General features: G+C 47.2%; 1 protein-coding gene across 3 annotated transcripts in view; it reads right to left on the bottom strand.

The window, feature by feature from the left end:
• The window catches only part of LOC138497642 (polyamine-modulated factor 1-binding protein 1-like), a 2,990,269-nt gene that overhangs the window by 2,680,351 nt on the left and 284,526 nt on the right, over positions 1-25,392 (bottom strand). The window lies entirely within an intron of this gene.

Below are 25,392 nucleotides of genomic sequence, written 5' to 3'. Positions count from 1 at the left end.
ACCACGACCTCAGCTCACACCACCTCTATCAAACCAGCGGAACACACCAAGAAGCTATCTAATAAGTGTACCCCGCTTAGGGAAATCACTGCCACGGCTAATCGCAGTCATGACAAAACCATCCCTCCCATTAAGGGCGCACTTATCAACGCCAGATCACTTCCAGCCCCACGCTCTTGATATCGCAGATCACATACCAGAACAAGACCTCGACTTCCTAGCTATCACAGATACCTGGCTACATGCTGCAGCTGGGCCTCTTCTCTCGCTCGCTATCCCCGATGATTATTCCATCATCAGATGCAATAGAGACTCTAAACAATCCAAGGGCAGGGGTGTCGCCTTCATATCCAAAACTTCCTTAGGTCTCAGACCCACATACGGCCCACCGTTCCACTCAGCAGAATTACTGTCCGTGAAGCTTCCGATCTCAGCCACCCAAAACACTGACCATGCATTTTATCTATAGGCCAATAGGGCCTATATCTACTTTTGAAGAAGACATCACTATCCTTCTCTCTGCCAAAACTAAGCCAAACTCTCAAATCATTCTACTGGGCAACAACAACCTTGGCTTCCAAGACGCTAAGGATGCCAACGCCCTAGCCATCGCCAATACGATAACCGAACTTGGCTTCCAGCATCGCATCGCTGAACCAACCCATATCAAAGGCAGGACTCTCGAATGGTTGGCAGACCTCAATTGCAACATCAACATCCTTTCCAACACCCCTTGTGCCTGGTCTGACCACCATCTGATCTCTTTCACTATCAAGAATGACATCCAGTGTACCAATCAGATCATCTCTCCTCCAATATGCACGAGGAATAATAGGGACATTACCATGGAGAAACTGCTTCCATTGATACTACCTATTAACAATTCCATCGAATTGCACTCAGACCCCACTGTGCTAGTGGACATCTATAACCAAACACTCCTCAAAGCTATCAATACTATTGCCCCAATAATACCACGCAAGCCGAAACCCTGTGCACACCTTAACCTTTGGTTTACACCGCAGCTCGGAGCCTTATGCAAGTTAAAGAGAAATGCAGAGGCCCTCTGGAAGAGCCTCCCCTCAGCAACCAGTTAGGACAACCTTCCGATAGCATCTCTCAACTACAAAGAGGCGATCCTACAGGCTAAAAAAAGACACGTACAATAACCGAATCATACAAGCCAAATAGAGTACTAAAGAACTCTTTAAAATTCAAAGAATTAGAAACCCCATCAGCACCGCCCGACACCTGCATTAAAGAAATCACATGGTGCTCTAACATTCAAAAAGCACTCCTAGATTAAATCACGATGCCCCACGTAAAAATTGAATTAAAAAAAAAAACAGCCCCTCCCTCATCACACAAATCATAACGACAACTGCACCTCAGAATACCTGCAAGCCCTTCAACTTCTCACCAATATCTGTTGAAGAGGTAGAAAACCTAATACAGAAACGGAAACCTTCTAAATGCCAGGGAGACAACGGCCCTGCCACTATCACCAAGGAGGCTACTAAAGAACTGGCGACATTTATCACTTCCTTAATCAACGCCTCATTTAACTCATGCATAATCCCTAACAACCTAAAAGATTCATGGGTTCTTCCATTACTCAAGAAATCTTCACTTGATCCTTGTATCCCCACCAATTATAGACCCATCACCATGGTCCCCTTCCTACTGAAAATCCTGGATAGAGCAGCTTACCTGCAGATTCAGGAGAACCTAGAATCAAACAACCTACTCGGCTTAGGACAATCAGGCTTCAGACCAAGGCACAGGATGGAGACGGCTCGGATTGATTTAAAAACTCAAATAGAAGAAATAAAAGACAATGGCAAACTGGCCCTCCTCTTACTGCTGGATTCGTCAGCAGCATTTGACCTGGTAAATTACCAGGTCCTGTGCAACCATCTTATTTATTGTTGCCTTTATTATTTATCTGTTTCTCCTCTGCTTTGCACTTTCCATTTCTCCCCCTTCCATGCACTTTTCCCCTCTCCCATGTCAATGTCACTGGGCCTAGTAAGATCGCTGTTTTGTTCTCCCCTGTTCCCCTCCCTGGCCTTGTCGCGCTCTGAAACACTTGTGTACGAGCGCGATAGAAATAAAATATCAATATCTCTGGCGCACACTTTTCAAATAAAGCCACTATGTGGATCCAATCATTTCTACAGAACAGATCAATGAGGGTCTTCTCCCCGTCCGCTTCTGCCGAAACTGCACCAGTCATGTGCAGACCCCCTCAAGGCTCATCTGTGTCACCAACTCTCTCTAATGTGTTCACAAAGCCCCTCTTCGCAGACCTCGACTATTTGGGTGTCACCTACACAAACTACACAGACTACACAGACTACACAGACGACACCCAAATACAGATCCCCATCACCGGATACCCCAAAGCAGATTCCAAAACACTCAATTTCATTTATCTTGTCATTCAGGCCTGGATGGCACAGCATGGGCTTTGTCTCCTTGGAACACAAAACAGACTCAACAAACTAGATGCCAAATTCAACTCCTTCACTATGCATGGCATCCCCATCAAGGTCTCTGAGGCTGTAAAAACTCTTGGCATGCAGACTCAACTCTTACATTAGACTGACAAACCAATGCAATAACCTCCTCAACAGCCTACACATGCAAACTAATTACCGCATGCAGACCCTTTTTAACTACGTCCAACTGCACCACCATAGCCAGAGCACTAGTCCTGTCTAAACTAGATTATTGCAATGCGCTTTACCTAGGGACGAACCAACGTAATACTAACAAAATGCAAATACTACAAAACAACGCCATCACGGCAGCGATGAATACCCCTAGAGCCCAACATATCTCAAACACGAGACAGCCTAAATTGGCTATCGGTCAACCAAAGAATCGCCTTTAAATCACTATCACACTCACACAAATGTCTTGCAAACCTTACTCCAAGCTACCTGTCCAACCTATTCTCACACAACACTTCTGACCGTCCCATCAGAGCTGCTCAAGCACACTGCCTCAAGATCCTGAGGTTTAAGCTCCAAAAGGCAGGGGGTAACAGTTTTCCTGTGCTCGCCGCCAAACTCTGGAATACACTACCCATAGCTCTCAGATCTGAACCATCTTACCACTCCTTCACAATTAAAGTTAAAAACTGGCTCCTAGCGCAAGCAGAATAGCCCTTAATGCCAGACACTGTTCCCTTGTACTTGATACGTCTGGAACCCACTTGCAACCCATGTAAATATGTTAATATTAAATATGCTCTTTGATCTTGTACATTCTCTGTAATTAATGTATGTATGTAATTTAATTGTGTAATATTAAGAAATGCACCCAGATGCCTCAGGGCTTGGTGCGCTTTACAAACAAACAAATACAAATACCAGTGTCCTATATATATTTATCTTTGGGTTTTGGGGTTGTCAGGGTGCCTGGTATACTTTCCGGTCAGGGTTTCTCCGATTCCCTAGATTCACACACTTGTGATTTCCTGGTATATTTTCTTGCCAGAGCTTCTTGTATTTGCACACTTGTTGGTCTTCTATATTCACATGATTGTAATTGTCTGGTGTACTTTCCTGCCAGGACCTCTTCTCTACACACACTTGTAATTGACGGTATATTCTCCAGCCAGGACTTCTGGTTTTGACACACGTCCAATTGCATGGTTTATTCTCCTGCCAGGGCTTCTTGCAGTTGTCCGTCTCTGCAGCTCCACCTTTGATAGTTTACCACATTAGCCATTTTGGCTAATTCCTTCTGTGGGTTAATTTACGTGGTCCGTTAAAGATTCCCTTCCAAGGCAAATGTGCTTTTAACTTCTTGCTTTCATTATTAGGAATTTATTTTATCTCTTTATCTTACTTGAATTGTTCAATGTTTAACAAACGGTGTGTTCACCAATACGCCCTTGTGCTCCCTTCGTCCCAGCGTGGACTCGCCAGCTCTTCGCTGCTTCTCCTGTTCTGTCTGCAGCTCGCCAATGACAGTCTTTCGATTCTCTCTGCTTCGCGCTGCTCGGCGTTTGGTTTCCATATCTTCCCGTGGCTCTGGCTGGGCTTCTCCTCTCAGGTAAGCTTCTCTGTGTTTTTCCACCAGCAAACCCCCAGGAGCACTACTCTCGCTTCTGGCGTTCCTGCATGAAATCTTTGCATCGACCTCTACTGCTCACCATAATAGTAGGCTGGCTCCAATGTGCTTCTTTCGTTTCTTCGACCACTGGAAGAGCTACAGCCCACTCCCACCAGCAGTCTGCCATTTCTTCCTGTGATCTTTAACCCCTTAAGTGCCAAGGGCGAGGTATCTCATCCTTGACACTGCATACGCAGTGCCAAGGACAAGATAGCGCTTACTTTTTGGCACTCTGTTTTGAGCGATCCCTGCAAAGCACGGATCGCTCAAAACTGTAATCCAACCCCTGGGCTATGTGAGGGGGAAGTCCCCCCCTCACTGCCAGGGGGCTGGATTACCTTCAGTTTCACATCGGCGTGCGTAAAGCACGTCAGCGTGAAACTGAAAGTAAATTCACTGCAGCAGCCATTTCGGGCTGCTGCAGTGAAAATAGAAGGCGAGTCTTCACCTTTCTCCCCCTCGATCTCCGGCTGTATTTCAAGCGGAGATCGAGGGAGGTGTCGTTGGAAAGGGGAGATTCCCAATGCCCACTAGACACCAAGGAAACGTTTGTGACGTGGGGTCGAGGGGGGCTGCTTACAGTAAGCAGCCCTCTAAGCAGCCCTCGCCTCCCCGGCCCCCAAAGCATGGGGGCACATATATAATGACCCATGGGGGCAGACAGGTGATCATCTGCCCCCAGGGGTGGGGGCATAAAAAAAAGCCCAAAAAAGCCCAAAAAAATTAAACATGATGGGAAGGGGGAGGGGGTTTGGGGGCCCTAGCCACCAGGGATTTTTTCGGAAATGGTGTCATTGGAAAGGGGAGACTCTCCCCTTTCCAATGACACCCTTTGTGACAGCATTGCTGCCTGCAGATTGGGCACAGGGCACTCGATGCACGGGCAGCAATGCCCACTAGACACCAGGGATGTCTTTGAATGCAGGGGGGGGGTGGGGGCTGCTTACAGTAAGCAGCCCTCCCCCCTGCCCCCCAAAGCATGGGGACACATGTGTACAAACCTGGGGGGCAGATGGCTGATCATCTGCCTCAGGGAAGGGGGCAAAAAAATTAACGGAAAGCAACGGGGATGGGGGGCCTGGGATTTCTTTTGCCCCCTGAAATGGTGGTGGCCCTCTCCCTCCCATACTAAGTGAAAAGAGGGGCCCACCCCTTGTAGCCCTCCTTGGGGGCAGATTTATGCTCCCAGGCAGGAGTACATGAAGTGGCCCCCCATGCAATTGGGGGGTGGAAGGGAGGGCCATCAGGAATAAGTGTGCAGGCCCACCAAAGGATGGGGCCTGCATGTTAGGGCCCCCCTGGAGGCAGATGGCTGATCATCTGCCCCCAGGGAAGGGGGCAAAATAAAAAAAATGAAAACAAAAAAAACTAAAGGGAATTTTGGGCGGGAGTGGGGGGGGCCACTAGCCACCAGGGATATATTTTACAGAAAAGGGGGTGGCCCTCCCCCCTCACCCCAAGGGCAAATGGGGGCACCTCTTGTAGCCCTCTCTGGGGGCAGATACCTGCTCCTAGGAAGGGGCATCTGACCCCAGGGAAGGCTGCATGAGATGTCCCCCTGCATTTGGTGTAGGAGGGGAGAGGGCCACCTCCCATTACATTAGAAAATTATCTGGTGATTTAGGGTGCCCCTCAGCCTGCCCTAAAGTGTAGTGTACCATTTTTCATTTTTCTCTTTGTTTATAAAACTTGCCTTGGCGCAGAGGGGCACATTGGTGTGCCAATCTGGTACCGGCGTGCCCACACCTTACTGCCCCACCCACTGGGGGGGCCTGTCCCACCATTTTTGGGGGTCCTTTCCCCTCCACCCCAAATGGAGGGGGGCTATACCTCACGCAGCCGTTTGTAGGAGGCCCAGGGAGGCCTGCATGAGGTGCCACCGCCACCCCTTTGGGGTGAGGTGGGTGAGGGCCCCCAAAAATGGTGGAACAGGCCCCCCAGTGGGTGGGGCAGTAGGGTTTGGGCATCCGGGGCCAGATTGGCACATCCATGTGCCTCTCTGCACCAAGGGGAGTTGGGTTACCAAAGGAAAAAAGTGAAAATGGTGGAACGCTTTTTAGGGGGGCTGTGGGGCACCCCAAAGGGTCGGGAATGTTCTAATGGGGTGGGGCGTTGACCCCTCTCCCCCCAGTCACAATAGAGTGGGTGCCATGTCACGCAGCCCTCCCTGGGACCAGATATCTGCTCCTAGGAACAGACGCCTGAGCCCAGAGAGGAGTGTAGGACAGCCCCCCACCCTTATCTGCCCCTGGGCAGGGCTACATGAGATGGGCCACCTCACCAATTGGGGTGGGGGTGGAAAGGTGCACCCCCTTCACATTAGAAAATTCCACAGTGGTGTAGGGGGCCCCTCTGCCCCCGCTAAAGGGTAGCATGCCATTTTGAATTATTTTCTTTGTTTACTATACCTGCCTTGGCACAGAGGGGCACACTGGATTGCCAATCTGGCCCCGGGGTGCCCAAACCTTAGTGACCCACCCACTGGGGGGCCTGACCCACAATTTGTAGAGGGTCCTCTCCCCCCACCTCAAATGGAGGGGGGTGTACCCCACGCCGGCGTTTGTAGGAGGCCCAGGGAGGCCTGCATGAGGCACCCCCCCACCCATTTAGGGTGAGGGGGAGAGGGCCCCCACAAATGGTGGGACAGGCCCCCCAGTGGGTGGGGCAGTAAGGTTTGGGCACCCCAGGGCCAGACTGGCACATAAATGTTCCTCTCTGCACCAAGGGGAGTTGGGTTACCAAAGATAAAAAGGTGGAACGCTTTTTAGGGGGGGCTATGGGCACCCCAGAGGGTCAGGGAATTTTCTAATGGGATGGGGCGTTGACCCCCCCCCAGCCGCAATGGAGTGGGTGCCATGTCATGCAGCCCTCCCGGAGACCAGATATCTGCTCCTAGGAAAGACGCCCGAGCCCAGGGAGGAGCGCAGGACAGCCCCCCATCCCCATTATCTGCCCCGGGGAGGGCTACATTTTGCTGGTGTGACCGTAGGTAACATGTTTTTTGTTTTGTTTACAGCTTTTTCTACGCGAGCAGCTGCAACGTTATGCGAGTAATGTTTTTTATTATTCTATGGTTAGGTCCCACTGTTAGTGGGGTGGGTGAGACTGGGGCTGGATTGTTGGTGGTGTGGGTGGGAATGGGCCGTCTGGGCACATATGTTGGTGGGCTGGGACACAATTGCAGGGGCAGGCCAAAAATTGCCTCCAGAACATTGGTGTTTCCCTGGGAGCGGACCCCTCCCATGTGGGTTGTCCATCTGCAAACCCAGGCTCCACCTCTGGCTGTGCTACGTTACAGTTGTCACCTCTGGGGAGGAATGGGGGATCCTGCTGGGGTTCCCTGGAGCTGCTGCTGTGCTTAGGGGACGGTACACCAACTTGGTACATTGATGTCCAAGGCCAGGGACATCACCTCCAACTGTCCTCGAGTTGCGGCTGGGCTGCATTACAGCTTTTCCCTTCGGGGAGGTATTGACACACTGCCGAGACTCCTCGATGGGGAGAAGCAGTAACGCAGGGCAGCCAGGGCTCCAGCAAAGTCGGCGGTAATAACCCTGGCCTTGGGCACCCTTCTCCCATGTGGGTCTTTGCCGGGGATTGTGTCTAATAAATTCTGGGCCGATTTGCTTAAGTCAGATCTCTGCGGATTCCCACGGGTGTCCACGCGGGAAGGTAGGCCATGTGTTGTTGGTGGTGTGTTTCGGTGGGTGGCCAGAGCGAAATGTCTGAGAATTGTCTTCATTTCCAGCCAATTTCAGAGACATTTCCCTGTGTCCACTCACCGAAACTCGTCGCCAACAACAGATGTCATACCTTCTCGCTTTCCCACAGGTGTCCCGATGAAAACGGTACCTCACATGTGTGGGTGCACCTACCAGGGGCGCAAAAGGAAAAGGGTAACCCGCTGGTAACCCCAAGCCTTTCGCCACAGCACAATTTGTTCATGTGGGCAACCTACAGATTTGGGCCTAGGGTGTCGAAGCCAGCAAGGAAAACAGGGAACCCCCTTCATTTCTCAAAAGAGGACACCTGTGGGAATGCAGGTCTGACTTGCACGAAGCGGCCCAGAATTTATTACCCAGAGCACCAGACAAAGTGAACATTGTGTTTTTTCCCCACCAAATATCACACTTTGTCGGGGATTGTGGCTAATAAAAACTGGGGCAATTTGCGCAAGGCAGACCTCTGTGGATTCCCACAGGTGTCCTCTTTTGGGAAATGCATGGGGTTCCCAGTTTTCTTTGCTGGCTTCGACACGCTAGGCCCAAATCTGTAGGTTGCCCACATGAACAAAATGGGCTGTGCCGAAAGGCTTGGGGTTACCTGTGGGTTACCCTACCCTTTACCTACCCTTAGGAATGCTAGGTGTCCGAAACTCAGCGGGAGAGTGCCTTACACCCAGGGCTTACAGTCTCCAAAGTCTCAAGTAAAAACAACAGACAGCGGCTGTTCCAGGGCAAAGGTCCTGTAGAAGCTGGTCAGTTCACTGGGCGGTACAGGAACACTTTCAAAAAGGCTTGCTTACAAGTTAAGTTGGTCCCACTATTCCAACGGGTCGAATGCCCTTGCAGGCCTTGTAAGATCTGCTTAGTTGATTCAGGATACTTGGCTCCTTTACTAAGTTCAGTGTGAACTCAGAAAGTCGACCTGGAATGGGTGTAAGATGCCTTCTCTTATCCAAAATCTCCTTCGCGCCAAAACTAATTGAAACCAATAGATCTGCTTACATACAGCCATCCAAGACGTGGACCAATCATGGACCACGGTGCGCCCAGTCATCCCAGCACACCAGACATCCTGGCACCCAATAAGTTTATTGGAACTAGAGAGTTCCAGCCCACATTCTGGAGGCACACACACAAGGCATGCAGAAACCTGTGAAAGCTTCGGTTTGCGCGGGGGTCTGCATGACCAAATAAGGAATTTCCTGGGTCTGCTCGAACTGGGGAAGTCAAAGGGACAAGATGGCCAAAGGACAGAACAAAGGACCCTGGGGCATGGCTATTTTAGGCACTGGCCACTGTTATGATAATCAAACTTGTAAAGCACACGGTCACCCGATGGTATCATCGCGCTGAGGAGAGAGGATCCTAATGAAGCCACGGAGACCTAGAAGAGAAAGGTTTTAATGGCCTTCCTGAACGCTAAGTAGCTATGAATTGTCTTTATAGTCATCGGGAGGCCATTCCACAATACTGCGGCAGCCACAGAGAAGGCACGTCCTCCAACCCTGGTCCGTTTATAACCGGGCACCATTAGGAGGTCAGCCGAGGCAGAACGGAGTGACGGAAGAGGTACATATGACGAGAATTTCTCCTGAAGATATTCAGCTCCTTGGCCATGTAAGGCCGGGTGCACAATGCATAGTGACAAGCATGATGCATTGGTTTAACGGAAGCCAATGCAGGGCTCTAAGTACTGGAGATATATGGACTCCATAAGTGATGCCGGTGGCAACCCGAGCGGCCAGGTTTTGAAGCCGTTGAAGCTGACAGATGACTCCCTTGGGTTGACCCAAGTAGAAGGAGTTACAATAATCCAGCCATGAGATCACCAAGGTCGCCACTACCGGAGGACGCAGAGGAGCAGGTATCATAGGGAGTACCTTTCTAAGTTTCTTGAGTTGAACATTTTCACTTTTTCATCCAACCCTTTTTGTTGTAAGGAAACTTGGTCTAGATTTTATTTTGAAACCAAGCCCTCTACTTCTAATAAAAAAAAAAACATTTTCTATTAACCTTTTCTCTCTGACCTGACTCAACTCAGAGATGTTTGCTTGTTGATATTTCTTCACTTCATTCCCTCTTCCCTCCAGCACTGGGGTTCTGTTCACTGGCATTACTATCTTTTCCATATCTGTTCTTCACCACTTCTTTTAAAGAACAGGATTGTGTAACAAGTTTTTTTACCTCTTTTATTGTACTTACATTTTGTGTTTGGCATATTAAATCTCTCATTTGTCTATATATTTCGTTTGTATGCAACTTGTAGTGTGCAAATATCACATTAATAACTATTCACTAAAAATGTTATGGCTGTTGTGGCATTCATTTACTGGAATCATGCATGAATATGATGTTGCTTGGGGCAGGATTAGGCACATTAGCACCGACCAAAAAGGTATCTCACTAATTTAACAAATTAGTAAGGTGAAGAGTACCATTTCTTTTGCAGCGATTGTCATTTCTTTTGTGCTATTTAGTATTCCAAGTGCCCAGCTGCTTCCCAAAAGGGCACCCCAACTCCTTTAGTGTTTAGGTTCCTTTGACAACCCAGGTTGTTTGAGTTGGGTACACAATTTTTCCCAAAAGCTATCTGTTAGCTGGGGTACCAACTAGGTCAAGACACAGGCAGTGGGCAGACTAACACAGGCGAGGAAATACTGAAACTCAAGAAGAAAGTATTCCGCACAGAACTCCATGGCCATTTTCTCAGTGAATATTTAAGAGCCAGTATCATAGCAGCAGGACTTATTGTAAGGAATGAACCGGTTCTATTTCTAACTGAAAGTATACACCACAAACTTCAGCTATATAGCAACTAAATGCAGCAGAGACCTTATGGTTCTCACGATCTCCACACAGTTTAGAAATCCAAAAAACATTGGACAGCGAGGAAACAAAATTCAAAACAAGCACAGTGATTGCAAATGCAGAGCAACAACTACGAGAAGTACAAAAACAGTTCGATATCTTTAAAACCACTACTTTGACAAGAAAGACCAACAAGTTGCAGAGAGACATCAAAGAATTCAAAACTCTATTAGTGTACCCCTACACTACGGACGACTATGTAAATTCCCGTAACAAACCAGGCAAACAACCCAATCAGAAAAAGGGCGGCAGAAGAAAGTGGGTATCATTTTCAGGCTCAAGTAGCAGCTCATCAGGGGGAAGCTCAGGCTACAACTACCAACCTAGCACGTTTAATCAATTTGAACAACCCTTAACACCTCCAACCTTTCCCCCTTTTTTAGGCAGTGGAGGGCAAGGAGGAGGATGGGGGCCACCTCCATGGCAGACATCATTGTACAGCAACCGGCAACGACCAGGTCGCCGCCGCAGATAGCCCCGGAAGCAATCTCTAATGAACACCTTCCCATCTTTAACCTTGCCAATATCGATTTGACAACAGCTCAAATTTCAGTATTAAGCAAAGGTTTGACCTTTGTACCCACCACAGGTACAGGCTGGTATACAACAGAAATGGAAATAAGATGTTTTTTTCGTACAGTAAGACGACAAACTTTCTTTCAGGAGAGAGAAACACCAGAACAGGAATTAGACACAGGTCAACATCCAAAATCAACATTCTGTCCCAAGGAGAATCAAATACCAAGTGATTTGATCACATTCGAGAAGTGTATACTTAATGATTACAAAAAATTCATAAACAAGAAAACACAAATCAGACATAACTGCACAAAAATAGAGAAGGCGGCTCTTACCCAACTAGCCACAAACAATGAGATTGTTATAAAACCGGCAGACAAGGGCGGGGGTATTGACATTATGTCAACTGAACAGTATAAAACCATGGTCATGACCCTGCTTAGTGACGGAGACAGCTACCGACTTTTGCATAAAGATCCGACTAAAGAAATGCAAATTGAAATTTCAGAAATAGTCCAATTTGCCCTAATAAGAGGATGGATTACAGAAAAAGAGTTGACTTTCCTAACAACTTCTGAGGGACATACCCCATGCTTATATGCCTTACCCAAAGTGCATAAAGATGCGGTAAACCCACCAGGCCATCCAATTGTGTCTGGGTGTGGGTCCCTATTGGAACCCCTGTGTAAATTCATTGATGAATTTCTTAAACCAATGATTGGCAACACAGACTCCTACCTACGGGACACCACCCACCAATACAGACCTTTGAGAATCTGGAATACAACCCCGATATCCACATTTTGGTCACAATGGACATCAAAGCACTGTACACGCTGCTCTTGACTGCATTTATGACTTTCTAATTCAAACTAATTTACAATCACGAGTCCCACCGGCATTCATTATTGAGCTTACGACTGTGGCACTGTGTAAGAATGTCTTAATCTTTCCAGTTTTACTTGTAAACAAAGGGCACCGCCATGGGCGCGACATTTGCCCCCAGCATGGTAATTTTATATATTGTAGCCTTTGAGAAAAAACATATACCAAACGAAGGCAACCCATGGCAACAATACATTAAATGGTGGCGTCGATACATAGACGACATCATTTTCATATGGGAAGGTAACACGGAAGAACTTGAAACGTTCTTCACATGGCTAAACAACCAGGACCCTGATATACAATTCACTATGGAACACAATAAGCAAGCCATACACTTCCTAGATTTAAAAATTAGTCACTGAGAGGGAAAACTTCTATGCAACCTTTACAGGAAACCAACAGATCGCAACACACTGTTACACTTCACAAGCGACCATCCACAACATCTTAAGGAAAATCTGCCATATGGGCAATTTTTGCGTCTTTAGAGAAATTGCACACAATTGGAAGACTTTTATGACAATGCGGGAGACTTGGGTGAAAGAATGAAATCCAGAAGTTACACTAAAAAAACTCATATCCAAATCTAAGAAGCGGGCGAGATTTACCTGCCGAGAATCCATTTTGACAACATGAGAGAACCAGCAAACTGAGCAAGATACCAGAATAATGTGTGAACGCACGCATGGCCCCCACACGTACAACATCAAGAACATCATTCACAAATATTGGCCCCGGGCTAAACTCAATCTTCCAGAGGAAAATGAACCACGTTTTGCGTTCAAAAGATCACGCAATATCCGCAAATTTTTGGTTCATTCCAATTTCACTAAAACACCAGTACAGGGGGACCTTGGAACTTACGACCACTTGTGGGACACCACCCATGTGGTTCATGTGTAGCTTGCAAATACATGAAGAAAATGCTGAGCTTCACCTTTGGCAATAAAACCTGGATTTTTCGGCACTTTAGCAATTGCAAATCTGCAAAAGTGGTATACTGTATCGAGTGCCTGTGTGGCTTAAGATACGTCAGACAGACCATGCACAGTGTCAACATTTGCATCTAAGAGCACAGATCAAGGATCAGGTGCAAGAAAGAAACTTCACCTTTGGTCCAACACTACCTCACATTGAAACACACACCTGAGCACCTGCTATGGTGGGTCCTGGAGAAGTTACCAACCAGCTCAGGTACACAACGTCTCCTGGAACTGGAAAGCCGCTGGATCCATAGGCTAGACAGCTGGGATAATGGTTTAAATGAACAGCATATACCACCATAGACACCACATCACCCCTTCCGAGGTTCTACCCAGATATCCCTGTATTAACCGACGGGCTGGTGTCTTTCTCCCAATGGGCCGCCACCTACGGTTTTTGGCAGCAACCTAGGGATCATCTTGTCGCCAGAGAGCAAATGATGTTTCCGGATGCCCCACACCACTGGTCACCAACAAGAGATCAATGTGTTTCTATGGCACATTACCTGCCTGAATGATGGTGACACAGGGGGGCCCTCAACAGGATTTACTCATCTCCATCCCCGGATCACCACCACAGACTGCAGAGCCCCCACAAGGTCTGCCCTTCCAAAATGTGTGTCACTAAATTCTGTTTGGGTGTCCACACTTCGCACATGCACACCGCGAGAGACTGTTCGAGTGTACACACACACGAGGCACAAGATCCATATAAATGGGCACACTTGGTCCCCAGACTACGGAGGGACCCAATGTACAGAGTAAAATGCACACATACATTTTTCTCTGCTTGCACTTCCACATGAGAAAGCATGGAGCTCCATTGGTGTCCGGCTGTAATTATAGCCCAGGACTTTCCTCATTCCATGTCCACATCAGGCGCCAATCCATCTCATGCGCCACACTACATTGCCAGCATTTGGCACTTTTTCCACTCCCTTTACGGCTTTCCCAGCCGGCCTGCAAGAGCTTGAACTGTATCTCATGCTTTTGAGATTTAGTTTATTCCGCGTGTAAAGAAGGACCATTTTTTTCTCGTACCTTCTTCCACACCCCCACAGGCGGACCTATCATCCTCCTCCTTCGAGCTACCGCCCTCTCCTTCCAATCTGTCGTCAGTGGCCCGTTACTTCCGGGTCACATGACACGGAGGAGCACAGCTCCCAGGTGTCTAGCGACTGGTCTGCAGAGCTGGGCTTCCCTCTTGACGCCGTCGGCGAAGGAATGACACAGCGTTTTCTGCTCGCCTGCACAACTTAGGAGTCAGCACAATGGGGAGAAATGCAGCCGCTTTCTGAGGTAAGCGCCTCCGCTTGTGCTATCAGTTACCAGCGGTCCCAGCCCACGCACGGCCCCCACACCTACCCCCTTCCCACCCACAGCTCTTGACATTTCCCTCCATTACCCGAGTGAAACTTTTTAATACTAAACAAACATGCCCCTTTTTCCATATTTTTATCTTGCTACAGGCCCGTATTCCGTGAGCACCTGCAACATAGAGCGGACTTACGCCGGGCAGCGGCCACAAGCCATCCCCTTTTTTTGCCTGGAAAATCACCATGCAGAGGACTTTTCTCTGCATTTGGTAGGTGCATTTATCACATGCAGCCAACCAAATTCCCCCCTGATGTTTGAGGTATCCTACAGTTAGGGTCCATTCCCATTTCCAAGCTACCTCATAAGACTGCATCACTCCTGTTTTCAGCTCAACAAAATACCAAAACCAAAAATAAAAAAAGAGGGGGGTTTACAATATATACCTTTGTCATTTCACCCTACTACAGGAACCAGCACAATAACTGATGCAGATTCTAAAATCACCAGCACCTCCAAGTGCCAGGCATAGCAGGTGTTTTAGCGACCTCGCCGCCAGACCGTCGGAGCAACAGGGGCTAGCAGGCAGGTTCAGTCTCATGGCTTCTGAAACTGCTCCACAACACCACTAGCTGAGAATAGAAAAAAATCCTTTTTTTCCCCTTCTCATACCACAGTGGGGGCCCTAGCACTTCTGTGCTACATACACAACTTGTCAATGTAAACTTTTCAGCAGACTTGGTCTTAACAGGCTACTCCAAGCCTGCTACTTGAAACCCAGCTTTAACCTGTTTTTGTAGACTAGAATTCCAATCATCCTCCCTTTTCCTTTTTTTGTCCCCTCTTTGCAACAGGGAACCATGAAATCGCCCTGATGAAGGTGGCAGTTCAAGACCACCAAAACGCGAACAACATTAAGGGGAATCTGCTTCTAGTTTTTGGACAGATGAAACATTTCACCTTCTTTGGGAACTAACAGACTGCCTGGAAGCGGAGTCTCTCCTTTTCTTCTTTGAGAGTATTCCCCCAATACGCGTTGGCAGACCCAATAGGGGTTTCCTCATGGAACTGAGGGAGTCAATCTCTTAAATTTATGGACTCCAGCGTATGAGCATAATACAACAAACCAATACAGTTTTAAGAACTATAGAACCGATGGATTTGTTTAATTATTCATAAACTTGTATTCAGCACTATATTTGTGTAAATTAAGCAAACCTGAAATTTGAAACACAGGGTCAATGTGTATACACACTAGACTTAAAGTATACACAGATAAGTCTCTGGTGTATGAACCCAATACGCAGAGTTGTCATTGTTTCTTCATAAATTTTCACTTTTTCATCCGACCCTTTGTCTAGATTTTATTTTGAAACCAAGCCCTCCACTTCTAATCAACAAAATGTTTTTCTATTAACCTTTTCTTTCTGACCTGCCTCAACTCAGAGATGTTTGCTTGTTGATATTTCTTCACTCCATTCCCTCTTCCCTCAAGCACTGGGGTTCTTTTCACTGGCATTACTATCTTTTCCATATCTGTTCTTCACCACTTCTTTCAAACAGGATTTTGTAACTAGTTTTTTTACCTCTTCTATTGTACTTACATTTTGTGTTTGGCATATTAAAACTTTCATTTGTGTATATATTTCTTTTTTATGCAACTTGTAGTGTGCAAATATCACATTAATAACTATTCACTAAAAATGTTATGGCATTTATTTACTGGAATTATGCATGAATAGGATGTTGCTTGGGGCAGGATTAGGCACATTAGCCCAGACCAAAAAGGTATCTCACTAATTTAACAAATGTTTAAGGTGAAGAGTACCATTTCTTTTGCAGCGATTGTTGTTTTTTTTGTGTTATTTTGAAAATGACCCGCTTGACATACAGTTGCTTGTCCAATAACAATGAGGCAGATAGTATAACCAAGGTTTTTCATCTTGTCTACCGGGGTGGGCAGGGCACCTAGGGAGGGAGGCCACACAAAGTGAGGAATCAGGAGGGCAACCCACTACCATCACCTCAGTTTTGTCCCCATTCAGTTTGAGCCAATTGTGGTCCATCCAATCACCCACAGCCGCCAGACATCCCCGCAGTCAAGACGACACCTCATCTTAATCTAGATCCAACCGGATCAGGATCTGAGTGTCGTCTACATACGAGTAACATCTGATGCCATAGGAGTGGATGAGACACACAAGGGCCCAGACGTATAAATTGAACAGAATGGGAGACAAAGAGGAGCCTTGTGGGACACCACAGCTGAGGTGACAAGGGACAGAGAGAAAAGGGGGCATAGAGAGGGTCTGGGTACGATCCGCCAGAAAAGAGGTGAACCAGGCAAGCACCTGCCCAGATATACCCAGCTGGGCGAGGCAAGACAGCAGGATGGAGTGGGCGACCGTGTTGAAAGCTGCTGATAGATCTAATAGTATCAGAGCTCCCACTCACCTGCGTCCACCAGCCTGGTCATATCATCCTTGATGGTGACCAGCACACTCTCCGTGCCTCTGCCTGGACGAAACTCTGATTGAGCAGGATCGAACAAGCAGGAAGATTCCAGAAATGTAGAAGGTAGAGGTGACACCAGTGATTCTAGCAGTTTAGCCAAGAAAGGTAGAAGAGAAATAGGACGGAAATTGGACAAAGTACCAAGGTCAAGGGACGTATTTTTCAGAAGCGGAATCAATCTAGCCGCCTTTAATTCTTGAGGTACTAACCCTGTTTGGCAGGAATTGTTAATCGCTGCTTTGATAACAGTAAAAAGGGCCGGGTTAATTTGCTTCATCACAGCTAGCGGGATCGCATCTGAGGGGGAGCAAGATTTGATTTTAAGAATAGCCGTTAACACCAATTCCACAGTGAACATAGGAAACACTGACCACACTGTAGGCCTAACAGGATCCATAAACGGCGGTAGATGTATATCTACAGATGTGGAAGTGGTCAGACACAATGCAATGTTTAAACGGATAGTGTTGATTTTAGTAATAAAGTACTGGGACAAAGCGTCACACAGTTCCTGAGTAGGGTTAACTTTGGGAGATCATTTTTCTGTTGAGATCAGTGAATTTACTGCCGTAAACAGAGCTCTGGATTGACCCAGAGAGGATTCGGCAATATAGGCTGCTTTGGCAGTTTTGATGGCTGCTGAGTATTCTTTAGAACAGGCACTATAGAATAACATTTGGACCGGGTCATAGGCTTTGCGCCATTGTCTCTCTGTCTAAATTTAAGCTGTGCGGCTTTAGGTTGGTCAGAAAACCAGGGTTCTGATGGTAGTCTATGTGGTTGGATCAGTCGAAGGGGAGCAACCATATTGGCAGCTTCCACAAGTACCTGGGATAGAGAGGAGAGTGACATAGGAGAATCAGACATGCATTTAGTATTGATATCAGAGGCCATCCTCTGGGTATCAACGGCGCGCCACAAGCGTTGCCAGATTTTAGCTACAGAAGCCTTAGGCAGCTGCCCTGATACCTCCAGGGAAACTGTCCTGGGCCAAGCGCGGTAAACACGTTATGGACCATTGAAAAGTGTTGAAAACACATGAAAAGTAACAGCTGCCACCAGCTCTGTCCAAGTACTTTGTGCACTGATAACATGTTACTAAAGAATAGCAACAAAGTGAAAGACTAAGGGAAACAAAGTCTCTCAGTAATAATGACTGTCTTGAAGGCATGTCAGTTTTCTCAGTTTTTCCATAACAAAATGAGCAAAAGCCCAGCGGAGTACAGCAGAAGGCTGGGCTCCACTGGCAAAAGTCGGGCTAGTATGGTCAGACAACAGCAAAATGTTGGGGTGGGGGGGGAGAAGAGGGTGCACACAGGGACGTCATTTAGGGGTCGCTAGAGGTTGCAACTGCGACCTCCGAGGTCTCCCTTGCGACCTCTGTGGTCTCCCTTGCGGCCTCTAAAAATGTAATGCAAGCTCCTGGGCTGTGTCCAGCACCACGTGGCTCTTTACTTCTGGAGTGGCTGGCCTTCTTGTTCAGATCTCTTTAAAAAGAAAAAAAAAGGGGGTTCCACAAGTCTAACACTTTCAGCACTGACCCTAAATAAGAAAAAAAAGTAATACCAAATAATGTGTCTTTCTGATATACAATAATTGCTCGACTCATTAAAGGTTTATTTCAGGTACACTTCAGGGGGCGAGTCACTGATTTAGTCTGTCCTTAAACGCCTCAACTCAGCCTTTCATCCTGCTGAGGTCTATAAACGAGTACCAAAACAGGTTGGGTGATATTGGGTGTATATTCTTCTAAATAAAGCGCTTAAGCATAAGTGCTATATACTTCCTGTTTTGTCAATGGGTGAAAGGTTGTGTTCCATCGCTTCCCGCGATATCACTTTGGTGTGGGGTGAAATTACATCACTTCATGTGATGTCACCAGAGGTCAAGGGTCGTGTGATGTCACTTCCGCTACCCCTGGCATTTTGGTGAAATGACATCTCTGGGTGCACAACTGGAGGGAAAATTACCCATAATTGGAAATCTTTCCTAACAAAGTCATCTCAGCACTATGTCCTAAAAATACCACTTCATTTCGACTTCATCCTGAGTTCTCACTCTACAAATACTAGAACATACAGGTTTACTAAAAACATTAAAACACTTTATTCATATCGAAACAATACACAAAACCTTTTTGAAAAACATCCACAAATCAGTACAGCAGAATTCACCTGTGTGGGGTTAGTAACCCAATAAAGTGCAATGTGCATTAATATTTCAAATCAATAGTGCATAGCAGAAAAGAGAGAAAGACAATGAATAGATTACGTCCCCTCACGCTATAAATACATAGCCCAGGCCCCAGCATGACTTACTGTGGCTTGGGGAGTATACTAAATTGCATTTAACAGCCACTGAGCATCACATTTAGGCTTGTGGCACAGAGTCTATTCCCTAATGGTGTTACAGTCACCCAAGGATGAACAACAGGGAGAGAGTGAATCACTCATAACTATACACAAAACATTTCTACACAGGTGTTTCGGCTTCAGGATGCCAGGGGTACAATCATCCATAATGTCCCCAAAGCATTATTCCACGCCGTTCATCAGGACGGGGGAGGGGTAGTTAGACGCACGCATGTGCTTGCGAAGACCCGTTAAAAGTAGGTTTCCCTCCTCTTATTTAAGTAAACATAGGGGTGATCCTTTTTTTGAGATTTCCAAACAATAATTGTATCTAGAACCACCATCTCTGGGCAACCGGTACACTGAATTTCTGGACTTTTATAGAAGAAAAGCATACACATTGCTAATATAAGGTCTTCACTTATTTCAGTGCTCTGGATGTGTAGCGCTATACAAGAAAAGCATTATTAATATTACCGGTAGAAAGGGATGTATATTCATATCTCCTCACTCCTATAAAAATAATAAAAACTCGTTGAGACATACGTCACCTCTGAGGGGCAGGTTTGGGGGGGAAAGGGGCTCTGAAGGTGAGGCGGAGTCACCAGCTTTGTGAGGTGACCCCTGGTATAGAGTGATCACCCAGAGACGTTATCCACTCCCCAGCCTAATAAAGACTGGGCAATGTCAGATTAAAGGTGGAGGCAAGGTGAGGGTCCCAGGGGGGCAGATAGCCGTTCAGGGGCAACAGCTGGAAGACTACAATTATTCATGGTATTGTACAACGTGAACAGCAGGGCTTGTGAAAAGACTCATGCTGAGGGCAGACCACAGCGCCAGTGAGCAGCTTATGAGGCTGCTTGCACTCCAGGAAGGATATGGCGTGGCTTGTGAGTCAAGTGAACATAGCAGTGCAGAAGAACGATCCCTGACGTGGGCGGAGAAAACCGGATCGCAGAGCCACCATGACAGCAGCATGCAACCTCATAATGCTGGCGGCTGTGTCTGTCCTCGTCCTATGGTCTTCCTTCCCATCTCTCAATTCATAAAAATGGCAGTCAGGGAATGCCGCACCTCACGAATAGCACCTCACGAATACAATGAGGTGGAAGGTAGAAACTCATGGACAAGACGTAGCACCCAAGGGCCAATCCGGTGACCGAGGGCTAACAAGGAAATGTCCCAATAAATCCCAGGCATTATTGGAACACGTCAGATAACTAAGGCAATTTAAAAGGAGGAAGACAGTGGTGGAGTTAAGAGGGCGGTCCAGAAAGGTGTTGAGAAGTGAAAGCAAAAGGATTAGGGGAGCAGTTTGTCGAGTATGGCAACTTAATCTCTAACAAGGTTTAGGTCAGGGCGGCAAGCAAGTTGCTTAAAGCCTGCCGGGGAATGCTGCCCATATCTACAGAAAATCCCGAAGTGAAGATTTGCCGATAGAAACCAAAATGGAGAAGGCGCACATTCAGAGCATGTTGTTGGTTCAAGTCCAGGACTCTTGGATGACAGATAAAAACATAGCATCCAAGGTGTGGGGGAAGTGGGGAATTTCCTGATGGAAATTGTCTTGGATATCCTCCAAGTCAAACGGGAAACACTGCTTGTTGGCAGGCTTGTGGGGACTCCATGTTCCATGAGAACCAGCGACAACCCTTGAGCAAAACCACCAAGAAAGCATGCTGGGGTCCTTTAAATGCCCTGTGATTGACTTAACAGGGGGCACAAATTCAAGTTGTAAGCTACTAGCCAGCCATAAAAAAGTAACTTACTTCCTCAATTCTATACATATACAGAGCACACCATTTCTTTCTCACAAAGAGCCAAATATCACTAGCTAATGGCGAGTCTACATTTTGCACCCTGGACTTACAAATAGTAACAACAAAAATGTGGAGTGCTATAAACTCCTTGTGAGGGACTTTGAGCTAGCCAGCAGGGGGCTATATCCCTGCGACTATGGTTTGCAGAAACGAGAACTGAACTCTGACCAGGACACTAGGTCCTCAAAGTAGGCCCTTGCACATGTTTTGCAATACCTCCAATCCTTGTATTCTAGTTACAAACCTTGTATTCCCTGTAGGGAGTTCATCCAACCTTTCTCTCCCAAGCCAAGGTGTGGGAGTAACCTATAAGACTATCAACTGACTTCTCTCAAGGACAGACCAGGCTCAGTCCAGCGACTTTATCAAGCGTCTCCCTACACTGATGCTTTTGTTGTTGTTTAGCTTCTTGTTCATTGTATTCCATAGGTCACCAAAGTTGGCTATCTTGACCTGTCATTCCCCTTGCTCCCCATAGGCGTTCATCCCACCCATCCTGCATTAGAAAATAAAGGTGTTTAACTACCTATTTCGGTGTATTATGTTCTGTTCTTCCCACACCATGACATTACAAAAAGAAAAAAAAAACATTTGAAGAAAGAAACAATAGGAAATTGTTGTTCGGTACACCAGTATTTATTGCCTGGGTTGCACTCAGGTGGGGACAACGGTTTTACGCTCCCAGATGAATTATGAGAACATGCCTTTTGCTTTGAGATCACACAGATCTACCCACAGATATACCATCCAGGAGGAAATGTGATAGGGATCATTTTCATAGAGCATTGAGAAACGGTTCCATGTGTTAATATCCGCGCAAAAATATCGCCATATTTTTGCGGCGATATTAAGGCACAGAACCTGCGGGGGACACCCCCGCTCCCAAAAAATCCTAACATTATCCCCACTAAAAATATCACCTATGGCCGTTCCTGACGGCCATATATATTCAGCGATATTTTTGGTGGGGATAATATTACCCGAAACCTGAGAAACCACATGTAAGTGGCTCCCAGATGCATTTTCATTGAATTGCGCGGCTCGGACTGGACAGGTACAGAATTATGTTAGTAAAAAGGATACAGTGCTTTTCACTTCAGTGTGGAAAGAAATCTAAAACACCAAATCTAAAGTCCCTGCACTAGGATTTACAAACATCTGCCATTAAGGTGGCAGGAAAATCCCATTAGAACAGCGGCAGGCAGGAGGGTGTAGCCTGTGTGTTGCTGGGGAGACCCCGAAAAAACAGAACACCCCTTCCCTAGCTGTTAAATTCACCTACATATCCTGAAATGGCCTACTGACTCAGAGCAGTAACGATCAATAATGCGGTGTTCCCCTCAAAACAGGACACTCCTCTGAGAAGTACCAAGTACAGCCACAAAATGTAATCTCATCCAAAGCAGAAACAGACTTGCGGAGTGGATTCCGAGGTGAGAGGTAATAAGGACACATCCATAGTACATCTGCTGAGAGCATGAGGCCTGAGTGACAGTGGTGACCACAGAGCAGTTCTCTGGTAGCTGTAAGCATAGGTGGGCTAGTCGCATGCCTCCGTTAGGGTCACCGGCAGCCCCATACTCAGGTCGGGGACACCCGACAGAACACACTAATGTGGCGCCCACGCCGCAGACTCAGGGGTGGGGGTTCATCCCACCCGCTCCGGATCACCGCAGCTCCACACGTGGCCGGGGGCACCCGGCGCACAGCAGCGCCGGCTCGGAGGGCACCCAGGCCGGGGTCGCCACCCTATCCCGCCTCACAGGGCAGGGTGGACCCACAGGGACGCCGTTGCCCGGCAGGGGCACCGTCCGGACGGTGTTGCCCAGCAGGGGCACCGTCCTCGAGCTCGGCCCCGTCCTTGGGCCCAGCACACGCAGCGCAGCACCAGCATGGTGCCCCCCAAGGAACAACGCTGGAGCCTGATGGTGGCAAGACTGACGAGCCGGAAGCGGCCCGTTACTTTTATTATGTTGGTCACGTGGCTGCTGCCACGTGACCCATGACAACATCCTGGGAGCTACCATGCTCCCAGGGGTTTACATTGCAACAGGCCAGCTGTGCTGCCTAGTCAAGAACGCATAGGCCCGTTAACGGTACGATGTTACATAGCCAGTATATTTTTCCAAGAGTTTTTTGCCCAACTTTTTTTTTAATGAAAAAACGAAGCAAAAATATACAGGAGGGGATATAAAAGGTGGGGTGGGGAATAGGGAGCAAATAAAACGGGAGCGGGCAGGATTGGGGAACCCCCCAAATATAAACAAAAATATGAGTTTTTTCATTAAAACCATTTCGGCAAAAAACTGGGGATGAAAGAACACAGAACCTCAGTTAGCTATGCGGGTCCCTCAGTGATGTTGGTGTGTAGACAGTAGCTGAGGGACACGGCAGGAGGCCTGCAGGACAGCAAGGACATGTGCCATTCTGGTTTATCCCTTTCCTCTACTGAGGCATGCTATCCAAGGTGTGGAACCGATTCTGTGTGAAAGGGAGCATTTGTAAGTACACTCAAGAGAAGATGGAGGGCAACCAAAGAGTTCTGTGCAGGAATCCTTGCTAAAAGGCATCATTGCACTATGTGTAAAGGACTTAAAGGGGTACCCGTTGTCACAATATGGACACTCCATGTGTGCATCACGGAGGACATTGCAGGACCCCCTCAAACGAAGTGCTGGAGGAGAATGTGAATTACCAAGGAGTACATTCCTGCAGCAGTGAGACATTAAATGAATCATGAGACAGTGTTGATCCATCTCCATATCTATACTACGAGACTGGCATGCAATTAAACAGAAGGGATAGATAATGCCATGCACGAGAGCCAAGCAGCACTCTTACGTCAACTGTCAAAGGGGCAGCAATATAACAGAGCAATAATAATACTTGAAGCCAGGGGAGCCAACTTTTTAATTTCCCAGGGAGTGCAAGTGGCCAGATGTTTGGAAGTTCCATTGAAGATATATGAACATTTGGCACAGACTACTTTTCCTGGTGGGCAGGCCCGGGCCCCAGAGCACCTGTATACTCAGCAGCCCTGTTTGAAGCTGGTGCACCAGGTCGTACTGGTGCCTGGCAAGAACACAAAGATAGGACGAGCAGAAGGAACCACAGAAATAAAACTGCAACATTGAGGTGACGTTCACACGAGGTAACACTGTCCGCTGTGCCCCACCTAGCACAGTGGAGACATCCTGGAATGGTGGAGGCATACCTTCTCACCAGGTGGGGCCCCACCAACCGTGTGCTTGAACAATCGTTCATGGAAGGACACAGAACAATCAGTGGAACTGTAGTTTGCTCTTGCAATGAGATCACGGATTATGCAAATTACAGGGCACGTTAGTGACAGAAGACACACTTGTACCGCACTAGAGATATGCATTCACAGCAGGAACTAGTCAGGAAACAATCAACGAAGCCGATTGATTTGGAGGACAACTTGATATGGAACAATGTGCGCATGATGCGCATGGAGAAAAAGCAGAAAAAGGGATTGTGGAAACAGTGTTCAAACAGTTCATACTGACGCTGTTTTAGGACATGCAGATCTGATAAACATCCTGAGGCACAGGATGATTCGGCAAGGCTTGTGGAGGACAGACTAAGGCGCTCCCTAAGCTTCCCTGAACCTCCATGTGGGCTCGTCTCCATCCTAGCCAATCCTACCCCAAGTATCCCCAACCCCACAAGGCTCCCGAGATCTCGAAGAAAGAATCAGAAACCCCATGGTCGGCACCTAGACTGCTTCTAAAGGAGAGCTTGAAGACTGTAACCTTTTCAATCAGATTCTCTGTGAAAACTCCTCAGGGGTCTTAAATTCAATGATGTTTCAACAAAGGAGATATATATATATATATATAGATTTCCCAGATGTTCTCTCCACTAATTCCCTTCGCTTCACTCCCCTTCTCCCTCTATCTCCACTCACCTCCCGCTTTAACTTACCCAGTGCACACTCTCTCCTTCTCCAACCTCTTCATTACTACGGCATCTTTCCCATCGCACACCAATCACTCGCTTTCTCACACCTACACAGTACTAACTCCGCCCTCAACATTAAATTCTCCCTTCTAGTTTAGCCAAATCAGTACCTCTCTCTCACACACTATACCTTACCCGTACTCTCCTCCAACACGGTCACAGTCTCCTCAGCACATTCAACTCTCCACCATCTGGTGTCTCGGTCCACAAACTCCCCATCTGACCTCACGCATTGACCTTTGTGAGAAAGGGACTTTTTATACTGCAGCCTACTGTTGAAGGTTAAACACAGGAGACTGAC

Source organism: Ambystoma mexicanum, chromosome 5q (genome assembly GCF_040938575.1).
Source record: "Ambystoma mexicanum isolate Mex_15411 chromosome 5q, UKY_AmexF1_1, whole genome shotgun sequence".
Lineage (NCBI taxonomy): Eukaryota > Metazoa > Chordata > Amphibia > Caudata > Ambystomatidae > Ambystoma > Ambystoma mexicanum.
Note: the sequence above shows the minus strand (reverse complement) of the source record. Positions and strands in the feature narration are given on the sequence as shown.